Here is a 20,242-nt window from a genome sequence, read left to right as displayed (position 1 = left end):
GAGGCCGAGGCTGGTGGATCACGAGGTCAGGAGATCGAGACCATCCTGGCTAACATGGTGAAACCCCGTCTCTACTAAAAATACAAAAAATTAGCCGGGCGAGGTGGCGTGCGCCTGTAGTCCCAACTACTTGGGAAGCTGAGGCAGGAGAATGGCGTGAACCCGGGAGGTGGAGCGGAGCTTGCAGTGAGCCGAGATTGTGCCACTGCACTCCAGCCTGGGCGACAGAGTGAGACTCCGTCTCAAAAAAAAAAAAAAAAGAAAAGGGACCAAAGATGTCTCATTATATATTTCCATTTCAAACGACCAAGCAGAAGGAAACACCAACCTTTATATGTTTATTACTTTTCCTTATTTTATTGTCAATTTTCCATGAACATGGTGTAATAATTTCTATGCTAAGCAAAGAATACTGTGTGGAGAAATGATGAACATGCCTTTAGTAGCACTGGTGGTCTTCTGAGCTATGAACGATCTTGATGATGCTACTCCATTGCAATGGGAATGTAATTCACGATGACCACTGCTTGTTCACTAAGATGCAGAATCCTATTGCCTATCAAGAAGAGAATGGACATTTTCCTTCCTACACAATCAGAGAGGAATGTCTAAAGGAATTAATTTAAAAATAACCTCCCCATTTTAAAATTTGGTTGGCTTTTAGCAAAAGATATTCATGGAGTTTAAAAGACAAATCTAGCCCACCTCACTATCTCTATATAAATCAACTTGATCAACAAAATTTATTTGTAAAAGTAGGTTAAAATTGTTAAATTTAATTTAGAAAAATACCAGGATTTTGTGGATAGTTGACATCATGTTACCTAAAAAATAGTTTAAAGTATTATCCATTCAGAGAAGTTCTGCATGGTAATCTATTTCATATGTTCAAAATATTTAGGCAAATGGAGTATTACTTTGTTTGGCTCTGAAGGTCAAAGCCAAAATCAACAAGGTCAAAATAATAAATAGGCAGATTCCCAGCTTAATCTAAGAAGCAAGACTATAATGAACATAACTGTCCAAATGTGTAACATTTGGGAAAAACAGATTGTTCTGTCATGGATATGTTCAAACACATTTGAATGACTACTATTCAAAAATATTTTGCAGGGATTCTCATACTGGATGTATTAGGCCAGATGGCCTCTGATGTCCCTCACAAATTGGAGAATACTCCCAAAAGTTTTATGTGAAATTGTTATAAAGCATTTTACATTTGGAGGCTATAAAACATTGCTTTATCTAGCTCTGTCTCCACAATAACCTCTACACAATGCAGGGTGGGTGTTTTCATTGCCATTTTTGTAAATATAATGACAACAACAGAAATTACATGAGTTGGCCATTGTTGAGTAGCTAGGCATTGTCAGAATCAAGATAGCTATTCTATTATCTAACCATTGTAAATAAGATATAAAAATATGTTAACATAGTAAATATATTTTCCTGTATGAGTAATGCAACTCCAAAAGAGATATTACCTTTTTTTCAGAATTAAAAGCATTTCAATTTCATGATTTATTTCAATTTCATGATTTATTTCCATTAAGCAGTTTTCCATTCTTCAGTTTCTACCATCTTTTCAAACTCTTTCATTTTCTTTACTTTTCCCCATTATCTTCCACAGTGCCCCTTTCATATCTTTATTACGTAATGTATATATGAAAGGATTTAGAGTTGGAGTAACAATTCCATAGAATAAAGCCATAAACTTGTTCTGGTTCTGGGAGGTGGCTGAACCGGGCTGCAGATACATGGCCATAGCAGTGCCATAGAAGAGAAACACCACCACCAAGTGGGAAGAGCAAGTCTCCAGGGCCTTTCGACGTCCTTCAGATGACCTGATCTTCCACACGGCCTGAACAATGCAGGTGTAGGAAACAAGAATGAGAGTAAGGGGCACGAGGAGTAAAAATGCACTCACCAGGAAGAGTTCCATCTGATTGAAGGTGGTATCCACACAAGCCAGTCTGAGGAGAACTAGCACTTCACAGAAGACATGATCTATGATGTTTCTTCCACAAAGGGGAACCTGTGTGATAAGCACAGTCTGCACCAATGAGCTGGACAAGCCAGTCAGCCATGTCGTAACCACCAGTTGCAAACAGATGCGAGGATGCATGAGAATAGTATAGTGCAAAGGCTGGCATACAGCAACATAACGGTCGAAGGCCATGACTGCAAGAAGGATGCATTCTGTGGAACCCATTGCCAAAGACACATAGAGTTGACCAACACAGCCACCATAAGTTATAGTCTTTGGGCCCTGCAGGTTGAAGATCAGCTGGGGGACTGTGCTGGCAGTGTAGCAGAGGTCCATTAATGACAAGTGGCTAAGGAAGAGGTACATTGGGGTATGGAGCCTGGGATCCAGACGAGCCAAAATAATAATGGCCATATTGCCAAGTAAAGTCAGCAAGTAGAAAATCACAATGATAACAAAGAGGACCATCTCTAGCAGAGGCTGCTTGGAGAAACCCAGCAGGAAAAACCCACTGAATGAGCTGATGTTAGAAATGACCATTACCTTTCATGGCATTGCTTCTAAAATGGATAACTATGTTTGAATGAGTAGATACGTGAGGTTGAATAAAAATCTATACCTTCATTATCTTTCTGGGGTGCCACGTTGAAGGATACAATGAGAGCACATTTCTCTCTCTGAACTGTGAATCATCACTTCAAATTAAGCTCTTATTCTTCTAGTATGCCCACATTAATATCTTTTCTCCACCTTCCCTGGGACGCTTATCATTCACTTATTTTGTGCATTTACAATATCTGGAATCTTTACTTCTCTTCCATTTCTTTATCTCTGCCTTCAAAAGTGCATATTATTTCCCTTATTTTGAAAATTAACAATATTCTTAAAATTTATTTGTCCTTGTTGTTCTCTGTACCTCCTGCTATCATGTCCTAAATGACACTGTAAAGTTATATGGTTCTAATATCACATAAAATCTGAAGGATATTTCCCTGATTTCATCATTGTATGGAACTGCAGCCTATGGTACACTTCTTCTCACAGCTCCACATTTCTTCATTAAGGTATGTATGTATACCACTTTCTTTTTTGCTCAATATCCCAAATCTGTTTTCTGTTCTTTGGCTTGCTGAAACAGAATTCATAAAGCTTAGAAATAATCCCTTACCGGTTAATCCAATTAACTTGACGCACTTATATTCTGCCTCATTACTTTGGTAATGGAAATATGATAATTGCCATATTTTATTCTTTAAATTCTATCCATTATGGAATTCTAAGTATGTTTTATTCTTCTTTCACTCTGGAAGATTTTATCTTTTCTATACTGAGTTTTTTCTTTCTCCTCCTCCCCATTGGGGTCACTTCTCAATTATTTCTGACAGAGTCTCACTCTGTCACCCCAGGTTAGAATGCAGTGGCACGATCAAGGCTCACTGCAGCCTCGACTTCCCAGGCTTAAGAGATCCTCTCACCTCAGCCTCCTGGGCATCTGGGACCACAGGTGCACACCACCATGCCTGGCTTTTTTTTTAAGTGGAGACGGGGTTTCACCGAGGTAGCCAGGAGGGAATTCAATTTTTTTTTTTTTTTTTTTTTTACAAAACAGCACATTCATGTGTTGAAAGAGGATAGAGTGATTTATAATGATTGTATCGTATCCAAATAATTGTTTTCAAGTTAGCACTTTTTTCATGACATAAGAGCAAGTGAAATGACTGTTTTTAAAATCTATGAAAATTATTTGTTTAATCAATTTGCATAAGAGACACATAGTTGGTGAAATACTGAGAAACAATCATTTATTTCACTTTAATCTGATTAATAACAGAATATTTTATTTAATTTTAGAAGTATTTATTTATTAAAAATGAACCATAAACAAGCAATTGCCTTACTCCCTAGAGCATTTTACCACAAGATTTATAAATTCATCATCATGGAAAGACATTTGAGCATTATTGATACAATGGGTGACATCTTTTACCTGAGGTGGAACAGCAGACACCAGGAGAGATCAAATGCATATGCTCACAGAAAAAAAAAACAACAAACTTATTTCTCTTATTTTTCTCTAAAATAATGAGACAGACAGTGGGGAAGTCACAAAGAGAAATATAGAGAATATTTACTTGGCTGAGGTCACTGGGGCAAAGGATCCCAAGGAAGCAATTAAATCTTGTGTACAGTTAGCCAGAAATCACTTAGGGAAAAGGACACTTTCAAGGCAGATATTTTTGTCACTCTGCTTTTTGAGGACTCAGCTCTATTATTTAATGTTACCCAAATTCCTATTTAAGAGATCTAGGGAGCCATGCCCTACAAACCATAAATCTCATCAGATGGGTTTTATTTAACCCTATATATTGTGGCTTACTTTCCAATCTGACTCTGGCATAAAATTATGAGACAAGGAAAAAAATCAAAATATTTTACCCCAAAAACATGTTTCTCTGCCATATCTTGAGATGGCCTTGGAAAGCAGTCCTTTGTGGGGGAAAATCTGCGTCTGTAAAGAATCTCTATGAATAGCTAGTTAGAGCTTTTTCTTCCAGGCCTTCCCAATCCTGAAGAGATTACCTAAAGTGTCACACCTTTTAAAGATCTGAATAGGAAGCATTTGGTATCTGCTGTCTCTTATGAGACTTCAAAAGAACCTTGGTCTCCGGAATCTTTTAACCTGATCATTCCCTTTCTGTGGATCCCAGATCTTTAGACCAACTCAAACAGTTGTCAACCAGAAAATGTTTAAATTTACTTACAGCCTGGAAGCCCTCGCTTTGACTTGTCCCGCCTTTCTGAACTAAACCAATGTATTTCTTAAATGTATTTGATTGATGTCTTATGCCTCCCTAAAATATGTAAAAACAAGCTGTATCCTGACCACCTTGGGGACATGTTTCTCAGAACCCCCTTAGGACTGTGTCATGGAACATAGTCACTCATATTTGGCTCGGAATAAATCTCTTTAAATATATTACAGAGTTTGACTCTTTTAGTTGACCTTTTTTTTACTTTTTTTTTCTTAAGAGTTTCACTCTTGTCTCTGGAGTGCAATGGCACATTCTTGGCTCATGGCAACCTCCACCTCTCAGGTTCAAGTGATTCTCCTGCCTCAGCCTCCCAAGTAGCCGGTATTACAGGTGCCCACCACCCAGCTATTTTTTTTTTTTTTTTTTTTTTTTGTATTTTTAGTACTGACGGGGTTTCACCATGTTGGCCAGGCTGGGCTCGCACTCCTGACCTCAGGTGATCTGCCTGCCTCAGCCTTCCAAAGTGCTGAGATTACAGGCGTGAGCACTGTGCCCGGCCAACATTTTTATTTAGTAAGACATTATTGACGTTTCCAGCACGCAAATAAGAGTATCAAATGGAACCTGGCATCACTTCACTTGCAATAAAACTTTTCGGACCTCAGCTCAGGATTCATCCTCTCCAGATACTCTCCTAACTGCTCCAATAACCCCAGTCACTCTAAATAAAGTATGGAAAATGTAAAAAGTCTGACTAGGAGACCTTGTGTAGGTCCATATTATTAGTCATATAGTTATTTAAATAGACTGACCAAAGCAATTTCTCAGGGAGAAAAAAACTTTTCCTCTCCTTTAACAAATGACAGATCAACAGCAGGAAAACGTTTGAGAACACAAGAAGTAGCCAGCTTGCTAAATGGTTAGCTAGGGCTTATATGCCTACTTTAGTAGGGAAAAGTTGGGTTGGGTAGAAAAGATCTCTGTGTAAATAACAGATAGGTTTCTTTAGGAAAGACAAATGGGTTTTTAGAAGAACAAAAGAAAGATAAGAAAATCTATGATGATGTTTATTTACGTAGGTGTAAGTGGCCTTTCTGTCTTCCTGTCTTCATGACCATGAGACAACCCCTGAGAGGGAACTTATGATAGGTTTACTTTGGTCTCCCTCCTAGCAGTAGCCCCTCCCTGAAGAGGGAATTTATGGTAGCCTCATTTCCCAAAATGTGTTGCTTTGCATCAGATAAGACAGCCCTGAGAAGGCTTCTTTTGGTATCCACTGATTCTCAGATGTCTTCAGCATAAAATTATCTTTATATCAACTCTGAATTGTGATATGAGGTATGAGTCCTGACACATCAAAAAGGGAGATAATAGTCCATTGAATTAATAGACAAATTAAGCTTAGTTACAACACGGAGTCTAATAAATAAAAATAACAATATTGATATATAAAGTTTAGACAAAAGCCAAATCAGAAGATGATGGGGACTATACATTTAGAAGAACCATATAGAAGAAATTCTAGGACCGTCTGCACACCCTCCCCCAATCTACCCCCCCCCACCTTCTACACACACACACACACACGCGCGCGCACACACACACACACACAGCGTTGCTCAGCTATCAGTTTCCTAGGAGACCTTCCTGAGCCTCCTAATCATAGACACCCTCCGTGTGCTTGGAGACATATTCTCTCGACAAGTCCCAATCAGCCTAGTTGTGCTAACTCTGACTGGTGGCCCGAGGTTTCATGATGAGTTAGTGTCAACAATCATGCAAATATTAATATATTCAACACACAGAGGTAGTGATAACAGGGAGAAGGAAGGAACCACACTATAGCTTAGAGCCCAGCACTCCCACTGACAAATGGACAGGTCCGGTTTTCATCAGCCCATGGCAGGTGGGGGGGTGTTGCTCGATGCTTTTTTCCCCCAACAGGGCCTCCAACAACTGCAGTAGAAGAAGGCCTCGGAGTTTTCCTGGGCAGAGACTCTGCAGGTGTCTAGCGTCTCAGCCACACCCAGTTTCCTGGCAGGTTTTATGGCCCTCTGCAGGAGAGTACATGATCATTATCTCAGATGCCTTCTGGGTTCCTTTTCTTGTCAGGTCTGAGGGGTCCCTGGCCACAGTAGGTGTCATCCCATCACCTCAGTTCACCACACATACGCTTATCATTCGGAGGGGTCAGCAATTTCACTGTAAGCTGAGTCACTTGCATAAGTGACACCATTTATGGCATTTATGATCACAAAACATTATTATAAATCACATCCTAACCTATGAGTTCCTGTCTTCTGGGACCTCCCTTGCTCTGACTTTTCGCAGTAATCACTTGACTGCAGATTATCTTATCTACGCAATAATAAACTCCTTCAAAGCCACAGACATGCACTTGTGTCTAGTTTTCCAAATCTAGAGTTTTTGAATTATTTTTACCTTTAATTTATTCTTTAATTTCAAATTTTGTTGCCTTGTGACGATATAACTGGCACAGAGTAACCCCCTCATGGTTATGAAAGTGTATTTTTAATATTATTACCTATTTCTAGCAACATAAGTGTGTATAATTCTATATCCATATATTTAAACCTAAATCAACATGGACAATTGTCAAGGAAAAATTAAAACTTCCAAAGTTAATTGAGGAACAAAGAGCCTAAGGACAACAATTAAGATGGATTCTTTAGTCAAACATCTGCCCCACCCACTAAAAGCAAATGTGGTTTCCCGGAAATCCAGCAAACAAAGGGTTTCCAAGTGAAAGGAGCCAAGAGCCAACAATGCCAAAGGAAATGCTCATGAGGGCATTGGATTTAGGTGGAAGTGTGGGTGAAGCGAGTTTAAGAGTTAATGGTAGATTCACTTATAAATGGGAGCTACATCATGTGTATTTAGTGTGGAATGATACTGGAGACTGGGAAGAATAGTGGGATGGAAAGTGGGTAGATAATGAGAAATTACTTAATGAGTACAATGTACATTATTCTGGTGATGGATAATCTAACAGTCTAGAAATCACCAATATGCAGTCTATGCATGTGAAAAAATTACACTTGTACCCCGTAATGTATATGAATAAAAAAGTTATTAGTAGGAGATGAATTCCAGTAACAAATAAACATGATTCTGAAGAGTTTTGCTACAAAAGGGGGACAGAAATGAGGAGCTCTAGGGAGAGAGTTCTGCTAGATAAGGATGTTTCTTCATTAGAATAAAAATGGCAATTCTTAAATATTGATTGAATAATCCAGTAAGGAGAAATGTTGGATATAATGAGTTCTAAATTTCTCTTCAAATAATCAGTATGTCAGTATGCTCAGTTCTTTGTCCTCCATTTTAAAGGTTAACTTCCTCATAGTTTCAGTAAACAACCTTTTCCACCAGTTTTAATCAGTAGCTCACATCTGTTCCCCTGGTCACCTGCTGTCCTGACTCATCCTGGTTACCTGCTTTGATCTGAGTCACCCCAATCACCTGCTCTGACCTAAGTCACCTTTAGTTACCTGTTCTGTAACCATCTTTCCCACCAAACTGCTCCCCCCCACCACTCTGTCTCATACCCCTGCTTGCTTTAAAATAGCCAATTGGAATTAGCTTAGACTGTGCGGTCCAACCCTAGCCAATAGGGGAACAACACAGCAGTAGGGGCTACCTGCATCAGGGATGAGAACCCCTTCCCCTCCCTTGTTCAGGTGCACTCTCGCATTGCTCCATCCAGGACACGCAGCCTTCTATAGAAGTAAAATTGCCTTGCTGAGAAAATTAAATTTATGTTTGAGTGCTATTTCCTTGCAGCATTGAAAATGTATTTATAACGGAAAGAAATCAATGATTCCGGAGAGAGATTGCAATCCTGGAACAATTTCCTTGAAGTCACAGGAGAGTTGTATGTAGGCCAGAAGTGGGAGAACTGGTTGTCTATAGGAGTATGAGAAATGCATCCATCAAAGCAGGTGGAACCAGGAAGTGTGTGTCTGCAGACACTGACAGGAAGACACATGGAGTTGTAGGCATGCCTCAGAGTTTTCTTCTGATTCATTAAATTTCCCTTAAGAATGCATGATATAATAAAATAATAATACTAGAATAGTCAAAAGCATAACAGTTAGCTCACCATCAAACCCAGGATAGAGTGAGGGAAGGAAAGAAAAGAGTATTAATTGCATCATTTCTCAAAAGTTGAATATTTTAATTTCTAGCCGATGCCTCTGAACTAATCATTTTCGTTATTTTTTTCAATTTAGAACTAATGTCCAGCCTAAATTACTTCTCAAATACTGGATCCCTAAAAGGCTAAAAGAAAATAGTTTATGAAGAAAAGGGCAAAGAACAACAATGGCACATTAAATAATACAAGAAATCCCAGTGACTTGAGAGGCCCAGATGGGATGGCAGCTTAAGGCCAGGAGTTCGAGACCAGCCCTCACAACACAGCAAGACGCTGACTCTACAAAAAAAATTTAAAAATTAGGTGGCCATGGTCCCATGCACCTGTAGTACCAGCTACTCAAGAGACTGAGGCAGAAGTGTCGCTTCACAGGAGTTTGAGGTTGTAGAGAGCTATGATAATGCCACTGCATTTTAGCCTGGGCAACAGAGTGAGACCCTATCTCTAAAAAAATAAATTAATTAATTAAAGTAACAAATAAAAGAATAAATAGTAAAATAATGAAAATAAGGTTAAAGAAGACAGACAAATCATGTCAGTATAGGCACACAATGATTGCTCATAAGTGATTATAAATATGAGTGAAATAAATACATCAATCACTTAAGGGATGAGTGTTCCAATTAATAGAAAAAGGCATGTCATAAGCTAGGTTAAAAAAAAAAAACTAAACTCAAATTTATACAGTCTGTTTGAAACAAACAATACAGTCAATTAAAGAAAGAAAAAACATTTTTAAAAATTAAATTAGAAAAATTCAATATAATTTTGAGCTAACAAAACTGGCAAAACAGGGCAATTTTATTGATTACAGATTGAATCTACAATAAACATGTGGATGTACTAAAATGTTATGTCCCAAGCAAGCATCAAATTGTGTAAATCAAAAACTGTTAGGACCAATTGCATAAAAATTAAAGCATGTTTTTTAAAAAGAAACTGAAAATGGAGAAAATCAAAATATGTCATCCAAAAAGATGTCCCTTTTTAAATACAGTTTAAACACTACTTTTAGTTTCAGGGGGTACATGTGCAGGTTTGTTACCTGGGTATATTGTGTGATGCTGAGGTTTGGTGTATGATTGATCCTGTCACCCAGACACTGAGCACAGTACCCAGCAGTTAGTTTTTCAGTCCTTTCCCTTCTCCCTTTCTCTACCCTCTAGCAGTCCCTGTGTCTGTTGTTCCCATCTTTATGTTCACGTGTACATATTGCTTAGCTTCCACTTATAAGAAAGAACATGAGGTATTTAGTTTTCTGTGCCTGCATTAAAGGCCTCCAGGTGCATCCATCTTGCTGCAAAGGAACATGACTTCATTATTTTTTATGGCTGCATAGTATTCCATGGTGTATAGGAACCCAGTTTCTTTATCCAGTCTACTATTGTTGGGCACCTACGTTAATTCCATGTCTTTGCTATGGTGAATAGTGCTGCAGTGAATATACAAGTGAATGTGTCTTTTTGATAGAATGATTTCTTTTCCTCTGGATATATACCCAGTAATGGGATTGCTGGGTCAAATGGTAGCTCTGTTTAAGTTCTTTGAGAAATCTCCAAACTGCTTTTCACGACGGCAGAACTAATTGACATTTCCACCACCAGCATTCCCTTTTCTCCACAGCCTCGCCAGCATCTGGTTTTTTGTTTTTATTTTTTTAATTTTTAATAATAGCCATTCTGGTATTTCACTGTGGTTTTGATTTGCATTTCTCTGATGATTAGTGATGATCAGCATTTTTTCACATTTGTTGGCTACCTGTGTGTCTTCTTTTGAGAAGTGTCTGCCCATGTCCTTTGCCCATTTTTATATGGGGTCATTTGTTTTTTGCTTATTGAGTTAAATTTCTTGTAGATTCTGGATATTACACCTTTGTCAGATGCATCGTTTGTGAATATTTTCTCCCATTTTATAGGTTGTCTGTTTTCTCTGTTGATTGCTCCTTTTGCTTTACAGAAGCTCTTTAATTTAATTAGGTAATTTTTGGTTTTGTTGCAATTGCTTGGAGGACTGAGTCATCAATTCCTTTCCAAGGCTGGTGTCCAGAATAATGTTCCCTAGGTTTTCTTGTAGTATTCTTACAGTTTGGCATCTTCCATGTAAATACTTAATTCATCTTGAGTCAATTTTTTGTATATGGTGAAAGGTAGGAGTCCAGTTTTATTCTTCTACACATGGCTAGTCAGCTATCCCAGCACCGTTTATAAAATAGGGAGTCCTTTTTTCATTGCTTACAAAAATATATCTCTTTAACATAAAAATTATTTTGAACTGAGTGCACCTGGGAGGAAGCAAATAAAGAAAACGTTACCTGCCTTTCCTCAATTTGCCTAAAAGTGGAAGACAGATGTACAAAGACAATTGTGTACTCCTCCCCCCACCAAGAAAGACGAAAGTTACCACTGAAGATAACTTTAGATGTTAACAGCCAGGAGATGGCACCAGAGGAATCTACAGAACAACCCCTCCCAACTAGCCTTTATCTGTCGTTTATTAGCCTTCCCACAATGTGCTGTCTCCAGAAACTTTTCCTTTGTCTTGTCCTTTTTCTTTGTCTTGTCATCCTCTAAAAATTTACCATTCTTTTTTGAAGCTGCTCCATAAGCTGGAGGCCTAGACCTAGGAATTACTCATTCCCTGAGTATCTCTCGTGTATACTGCAGTATAAATTTTAATAAACTTGTTCATGTTTCTCTTGTGAATCTTTATTTTGTTACCAGAGTCAGTCCCACCAATAAACCTAAGAAAGGTAGGTAAAAATAACTTCTCCCCTACAAAAGCAAATTTTCAACTGTATTTCAAATATTAAACACAAATTTTAAAATGTGGGAAATATTTGCAAGACAAAAAGCAAAGATTTAATAACCATGGCAATTTTAAATTATCAGTAAGAGACAAATAAAAACCTGTATTGTAAATATATATGTGACAGATACAGAAAAAAGAAGAAATACAAATAGGTCAAAAATATGAAAAGGCAAGTAATTGTTAGACAACTAAGATATGTCCCTTCTAGGCCAGTTTCACTGAGGGTTTTAATCATAAAAGGATGCTGGATTTTGTCAAATGCTTTTTCTGTGTCTGTTGAGATAATCATGTGATTTTTGTCTTTAATTCTGTTTATGTGGCATATCACATTTATATACTTACATATGTTAAACCATTCCTGCTTCCCTGGTATGAAACCCACTTGATTGTGGTGGATTATCTTTTTGATATGTTGTTGGATTCTGTTTGTTAGTATTTTTTTCAGGATTTTTGTATCTATGTTCATCAGGGGTGTTGGTCTGTAGTTTTCTTTTTTTGTTATGTCCTTGCCTGGTTTTAGAATTAGGGTGATACTGGCTTCATAGAATGATTTAGGGAGGATTCCGTCTTTCTCTATCTTGTGGAACAGTGTCAATAGGATTGGTACCAATTCTTCTTTGAATGTCTGATAGAATTCAGCTGTGAATTCGTCTGGTCTTGGATGTTTTTTTGTCAACAATTTTTAAATTACCACTTTGATCTTGCTGTTTGTTACTGGTCTGTTCCAAGATTCTATTTCTTCCTGGTTTAATCTGGGAGTGTTGTATATTTCCAGGAATTTACCCATCTCTTCTAGGTTTTCTAGTTTACATGAGTAAAGATGTTCATAGCAGCCTTGAAAAATCTTTGTATTTCTGTGGTATCAGTTGTAATATCTCCCATTTCATTTCTAATTGAACTTAATTGGAGCTTCTCTCTTCTTTTCTTGGTTAATCTTACTAATGGTCTATCGATTTTATTTATCCTTTCAAAGAACCAGATTTTTGTCTCATTTATCTTTTGTATTTTTCTCTTTTTGTTTCAATTTCATTTAGTTCGCTCTCATCTTCTGTTTTCTTTTATTCTGCTGAGTTTGAGTTTGGGTTGTTTTCATTTCTCCAGTTCTGTGAGGTGTGACCTTAGATTGTCTATATGTGCTCTTTCAGACTTTTTGATGTAGGCATTTAATGCTCTGAACTTTCCTCTCAGCACTGCTGTTGTCGTATCCCAGATGTTTTGATAGGTTGTGTCACTACTATCACTGGGTTCAAATAATTTTTTAAATTTCCATCTTGACTGCATTGTTGACCTAGTGATCATTCAGGAGCAGGTTGCTTCATTTTTATATATTTACATGGTTTTCAGAGCTCCTTTTGGAGTTAATTTCCAGTTTTATTCCACTGTGGTCTCAGAGAGTACTTGATAGAATTTTGAATTTCTTACATATACTGAGACTTCTTTTGTGGCCCATCATATGATCTATCTTGGAGAATGTTCCATGTGCTGATGAATAGAATATATATTCTGCAGTTGCTGGATAGAATGTTCTGTAAATATCTGTTAAGTCCATTTGTTGTAGGGTATAGTTTAAGTCCATTGTTTCTTTGTTGACTTTCTATCTTTACGACCTCTCTAGTGCTGTCAGTGGAGTGTTGAAGTCCCCTACTATTATTGTGTTGCCATGTATCTCATTTCTTAGGTCTAGTAATTTTTTTAATAAATTTTGGAGTTCCACTGTTGGGGCATATATATTTAGAATTGTGAAATTTTCCTGTTGGGCAAGTCCTTTTATCATTATATCATTATATAAGGTCCTTCTTTGTGTTTTCCCTTTTTCTTTTTTTTTTTTTTTTTGAGACAGAGTCTCACTCTGTTGCCAAGGCTGGAGGGCAGTGGCATGATCTCAGCTCACTGCAACCTCCACCTCCTGGGTTCAAGTGATTCTTCTGCCTCAGCCTGCAGAGTAGCTGGGACTATAGGCACCCACCACCATACCCAGCTAATTTTTTTGTATTTTTGGTAGAGACAGGGTTTCACCATGTTGCTTTAAAATTTGTTTTGTATGATATAAGAATAGCTACTCCTGCTTGCTTTCAGTGTACATTTGTGTGAAATATCCTTTTCCACTCCTTTACCTTAAGTTTATATGGGTTTTTATGTGTTAGATGAGTCTCCTGGAGACAGCAGAACTTTGGTTGTTGAATTCTTATTCATTCTGCCATTCTGTATCTTTTAAGTGGAACATTTAGGCCATTTACATTCTATGTTAGTATTGAGATGTGAGGTACTCTTCTATTTGTTGTGCTATTTGTTGCCTGAATACCTTTTTTGTTTTTTCATTGTGTTGTTGTTTTATAGATCCTGTGAAATTTATGTTTTAAGGAGGTTCTATTTTGGTGTATTTTGAGGATTTGTTTCAAGATTTAGAGCTCCCTCTAGCAATTTTGTAGTGCTGGCTTGGTAGTGGTGAATTCTTTCAGCATTTGTTTGTCTGGAAAAGACTGTATATTTCCTTCATTTGTGAAGCTTAGTTTCACTGGATACAAAACTGTTGGCTGATAATTGCATTGTTTAAGGTGGCTAAAAATATGACTCCAATCCCCAATCCCTCCTAGCTTGTAAGGTTTCTGCTGAGAAATCTGCTGTTAATCTGATAGGTTTTTCTTTTTCTTTTCTTTACTTTTTTTTTTTTTTTTTTTTTTTTTTTAAGACAGAGTCTTGCTCTGTCACCCAGGCTGGAGTGCAGTGGTGTGATCTCAAGCTCACTGCAACCTCTGCCTCCCAGGTGCAAGCAATTGTCCTGCCTCAGCCTCCTGAGTATCTGGGAATACAGGCATGCACCACCACACCCAGCTATTTTTTGTATTTTTAGTACAGATGAAGTTTCACCGTGTTGGTCAGGCTGTTCTCAAACTCCTGACCTTGTGATCCACCTGCCTCAGCCTCCCAAAGTGCTGCGATTACAGGCGTGAGCCACCGCACCCAGCCAGGTTTTCCTTTAGGTTTTCCATGGATTACCTGATGCTGTTGCCTCACAGCACTTAAGATTCTTTCTTTCATCTTGACTTTGGATAATCTGACAACTATGTGCCTAGGTGATGATCTTTTTGTGATGAATTTTTCTGGTGTTCTTTGAGCTTCTTGTACTTGGATGTCTAGATCTCTAGCAAAGCTAGGAAAGTTTTCCTTGATTATTCCCTCAAATACGTTTTCCAAACTCAGATTTCTCTTCTTCCTTGGGAACACCAGTTATTCTTAGGTTTGGACACTCAACATAGTCCCAAACTTTTTGGAGGCTTTGTTCATTTTTTTATTCCCTTTTCTTTGTCTTTGACAGATTGGGTTAATTTGAAAGTGTTGTCTTCGAACTCTGAAGTTCTTTCTTCTGCTTGTTTGATTCTATTGCTGAGACTTTCCAGTGCATTTTGCATTTCTCTAAGTATGTCCTTGATTTCCAGAAGTTGTGAATGTTTTTTATTTATGCTACCTATTTTGCTGAAGAATTTTCCTTTTATATTCTGTATCATGATATCATGTTTCTGATTTATTTAAGTTGGACTTCACCTTTTTCTGGTGCCTCCTTGATTAGCTTCTGAATTCTGAATCAACCTTTTGAATTCTTTTTCTGGAAATCCAGAGATTTTGTCTTGGTTTGGATCCATTGCTGGTGAGCTGGTGTGATCTCTTGGGGTGTGTTAAAGAACTTTGTTTTGTCATATTACCAGAATTGTTTTTCTGCTTCCTTCTCATTTGAGTGACTGTGTCAGAGGGAAGATCTGGGACTCAAGGGCTGCTGTTCAGATTTTGTCCCACAGAGTGCTCCCTTGATGTGCTGTTCTCCCCTTCCCTAGGAATGAGGCTTCCTGAGAGCCTAACTGTAGTGATTGTTTTTGCTCTTCTGGGTCTAGCAGTGGAGCTACTGGGCCCTGGCCTGGTAGTGGGGAATGTGTCCTAAGAGTCCTGTGATGTGATCCATCTTCAGGTCGTGCAGCCATGGATACCAGCACCTGCGCTGGTGGAGGTAGCAGGGAAGTGAAGTGAACTCTGTGAGGGTCCTTGGTTGTGTTTTTGCTTCGTGCACTGGTTTTGTGTTGGTTGGCCTCTGACCAGGAGGTGGCACTTTCAAGAGCACGTCAGCTGTAGTCCTATAGGGAGGACATAAGGTTGACCTAGGGACATGTGGTTAAGTATTCAGGTTTCTCAGGCAGTAGGCAGGGCCAATGTACTCATGAAAGATTATGACCTTTGTTTTAGGCTACCAGGGCAAGTAGAGAAAGACCACTAGGTGGGGTCAGACATAGGTGTATCTGAGCTCAGCCTCTCCTTGGGCGGGACTTGCTGTGGCTGCTCTGGAGGGTGGGGGTGTGGTTCCCAGTCCAATAGTGTTATATTCCCAGGGGCATTATGGCTGCCTCTGTCGAGTTGTACATGTCACCAGGGAAGGTGGGGAAAGCCAGCAGTCACAGGCCTCACCATTCTCCCACGCAGCCCACAGTCCTAAAAAGGGTGGTCTCATTTTCACCATGCTCTCCCCCAACAGTACCAAGTCTAGTTCTGGCAGCTGGTGACCAAGGCTGAGAACTTGCCCCAGACCACAAAACTCCCTGTTGAGAAAGCAAGCAAACTCACAGTTTTTCAGCATCTCAGGAAGCCTGCAGTAGTGTTCCAGTCCTGTCAAAGGGTCTGTGTATTCTCTCAGCTTTCCTGTTGTGTTTCTGTGGTTGTTCTTGGAGCAAAAGTTCACAATGCGAATCTTCATACACTGCCTTGCCCAACTGAGTGGGAGCTAAAAGCCAGTCCTGCCTCCTATTCATCATCTTAATCCAGAAGTGATGGATCCTCTCAATAATTTCAGGGTAGGATTTGTTACCAGAGAAACCAAGCACATGATGAGAGGGTTTGAATTTTAGCTTGACACCTAACCTCTGACCTTTGGGGAGAAGAGAGTTGCTGGAGATTGAGTTCAATCACCAATGGTCAATAATTTAATCAACCATACCTACATAATGAGGATTCCATAAAAACTCTTGAACAACCATGTTCAGATGTTCAGAAAGCTTCCAGGTTAGGACACATGTGGGCTCTGGGAAGGTGGTGTTCCCTGAGACAGCATGGAAACCTTGAATTTTAATAATCCTAGAACATATAAAACAATCTTTTTAAAAGAATGTGTTCAAAGACTTACACTGCCTGACTTTAAGGTTTACCATAAAACTACTATAATTAAGACAGTGTGGTACTGATATGAACATTGTGCAATCATTTTTAATGTAAGGATCAAGGAAAAATTTTCCTTTTATTCTCTGAAGGTTCACTGAAAAATCAACTCACAAAAGACAGATTAATTGGAGAATATCCTTAATTTATTAACTCATGCATGGGGCAGAATCACACAGTAATTACCCCACCACACAATGGACTACAGAAAGATAGTACCCTTCTTCTTAGGGGAAAGGGAGATGGAGAAGTATGAATGAATTTAGTGGGAGTAGTAAAGGGGGTAGTAAAGAGGAATTCCATGGGCTCGAAGAGCATACAATAGCCTGGGACAAAGTCTGTGGGGCCGACAGAGAAGACAATGATTTGTGACAAAAATCTGTCCAAGTGCACCAACAGACTTTTGTCTCTCTTCCTGCAATACGAGTTCAGTGAATGAAAACTCAGCAAAGGGGCCAGAGGTCATTGTTTTCTTCTCTAGTGGGTCCAGACTTTAGGCACATAAGGTAACTTCAGAGAACAATTGCACCCATTGCTTTGGGAAAGACAGAGGACTGAGGGATGGTGGGAGGAGGAGTCACAGAGACCTTGAGACTTCTTCTTCAGTTCAGCATGTCAGCGTGGCTTATTTTGGGTGCTGGTTTCTGAGTCCCAACACCAACAAAGTCATAAAAGCAGTCTAATCTGGAGAGGAAAGTCTCCTCAGCAAATTGCCACTTTTCAAAATGAAAAGTCAAGCATGACACTACAAAATTAACTGGAGATCTACCATAATTCTAATTGAAAAAGCTAAACCATGAAATTTTTAATATAACATCTTAGATCAGTATGTTCACAACAGGAGAGTATACGATGTTTAGTCAAATAGGACACAGAAAGCAAAACACTAATAAAAATACTTCCAATTGTAACTTCATCAACATTATAAATATCTGCTCATCAAAAGATCCATTAACAAAATGAGTAGGTAAATCACAGACTGAGAGAAAATACTAGTAAAATTTACATGTGACAAGGATGTACCAGAGATATATATATAAAGAAACCCTGTGACACAATAGCAAAATAGGCAACCAATAAAAAACAGATAGATATACACGTACATGAAAAGTAGCCAGTATGACTAGACATCAGGAAAATACAAATGAAAGATACAACATGATACCACCACACGCCCCCCACAAAGAAAAAACTTAAACAAAGCGACCACAAATATTGGCAAGTGTGTTGAGCAATCAAATGTCTCATAAATTGTATGCGGGAGGGAAAAAATGATACAATCACTCTTGCAAAAGGTCTGGGAGTTTCTTATAAAACTAAATATATACCTACTCTCTGACCTAGATAATTCACTACTAGAAATTTACTGAAAAGGAATGACAAATGTGTACATAACAGTACATGTAAGAAAATATTCACAGTAGGTAGCTTAAGTATCTATAAATAATTGACTAGAAAACTGGCATATTCATAGAATAAAATAATGTTTTTAAAGAATTAATTCTGATATAGGCAACAAAATGAGTATGCATCTCAATAAAAGAAGTTCATGCAAAATAAGACTGATTTCATTTATATGTAGTTCTGAAATAAGTCAAATTAATTCATGGTGGACAAATCCAAAGTGTGATTGCCTCTGGGAAGAAGCATGAAAAGGAGAATCTATTGGAATTGGTATAATAGAACATTTGGGGTGATTTCAGTTTACAAAGATATATGCATTTGTTAAAACTTGATGAATGTGCTATAAGATATTTTTTAATTTTAATGAATTTAAATTTCACATCAAAAACACAATTATGAGAACTATAGTTATGGTATGCATAGTGAAGTAGTTAAGACAGGAGCATCCTGATGTCTGTAATTTAACCTGAAACTCTTCAAATAACTAAGATGGATTAATGGATGGATAGTTGACGTATTAGTCAGAGTTCTCCAAAGAACCATTATCTGTTGTCTGTTATCTATCTATCTATCAACTGTCTATTGAAAAATTTAAAAATTGACTCACACAGTTGTAGGGGCTGGTAAGTCTGAATTCCGTCTTCAGTCTAGAAATTCAGACTCCTTGAGTAAAGCAGATTTAAATGTTAATTGCATCTAAAATATACAGATTTAAATGTTAATCACATCTAAAATATACTTGCACAGCAACATCTAGGCTGGTGTTTGACCTAGCTGGGTACTATAGCCTAGAAAAGTTGACACATAGAATTAACTCTTATAGATCAGTTTAAGTGTTAATTTAAAATATACAGATTTAAATGTTAATCACATCTAAAATATACTTGCACAGCAACATCTAGGCTGGTGTTTGACCTAGCTGGGTACTATAGCCTAGAAAAGTTGACACATAGAATTAACTCTTATAGATCAGTTTAAGTGTTAATTTAAAATATACAGATTTAAATGTTAATTGCATCTAAAATATACTTTCACAGCAACATCTAGACTGGTGTTTGACCTAAGTGGGTACTATAGCCTAGAAAAGTTGACACATAAAATTAACTCTTATAGTTCAACCTCGACACTCATACACAACTCCTCAAACCATACTGAATCTTCAAATAAGGAAACTAACAAGCGTTATTTTCTCTTTGATATCCCATAACTTACCTACTGTGATGTAAAAGTAATACATCTTATCTTACATCATAAGAGGATAAGAGAGGGAAGAAATCAAAGATATTTGCTTAATATGTGTATACATATGCATATATATATATGTAATACATAAAATACATATGTAATATACATATAAATGTTTATGTCTATACATATATGCATTCATACAAACATATTCACAACAAAATAAAGAAGAAATATAACAATACAGTCCTCATTTCTGTAACTAGTCACTTGATTGTAGCTGGTATTTATAACTGCCTTCTTTTATATTCTATGCTCTTTTTGCCTTTGCAAGCATCTTGGTTGTAGTTCTTCACCTGGTGAGGCAGCCTAGACCTTTACTCCTGAAGACTCTGGGCCATTAATAGTCCTGTCTCAATCAGGTTGTTGTAGTTTTCCCATGGCTTTAATCACAGGGCATGATAGTACTGTGTGGAGTACTGGAGTAGCAGTCCAATTTGTCCTTTTTAGTCAGTATTGATTACCCCAACCACTATAGTAATTTCCCTTTTTACCTTTTGATCCAGAGGAACAAAGAGCTCAAAGTGGCCAGGTGGCAGTTTTAATTTCCAGTTTAAAAGAAATGTTGTTTTGTCTCCTGGCCTAAGCATTACTCCCTCTGGAACCAAGACCTCTAGGCAAGCAGAGCTTAAAATCATGAGGACAAAAATTGTTTGTCAGTGGATCACTAAGAAT

Source organism: Chlorocebus sabaeus, chromosome 25 (assembly GCF_047675955.1).
Source record: "Chlorocebus sabaeus isolate Y175 chromosome 25, mChlSab1.0.hap1, whole genome shotgun sequence".
NCBI classification, from domain to species: Eukaryota; Metazoa; Chordata; class Mammalia; order Primates; family Cercopithecidae; genus Chlorocebus; species Chlorocebus sabaeus.
The sequence above is the reverse complement of the archived record's forward strand: the minus strand, read 5'-3'. Positions refer to the sequence as shown.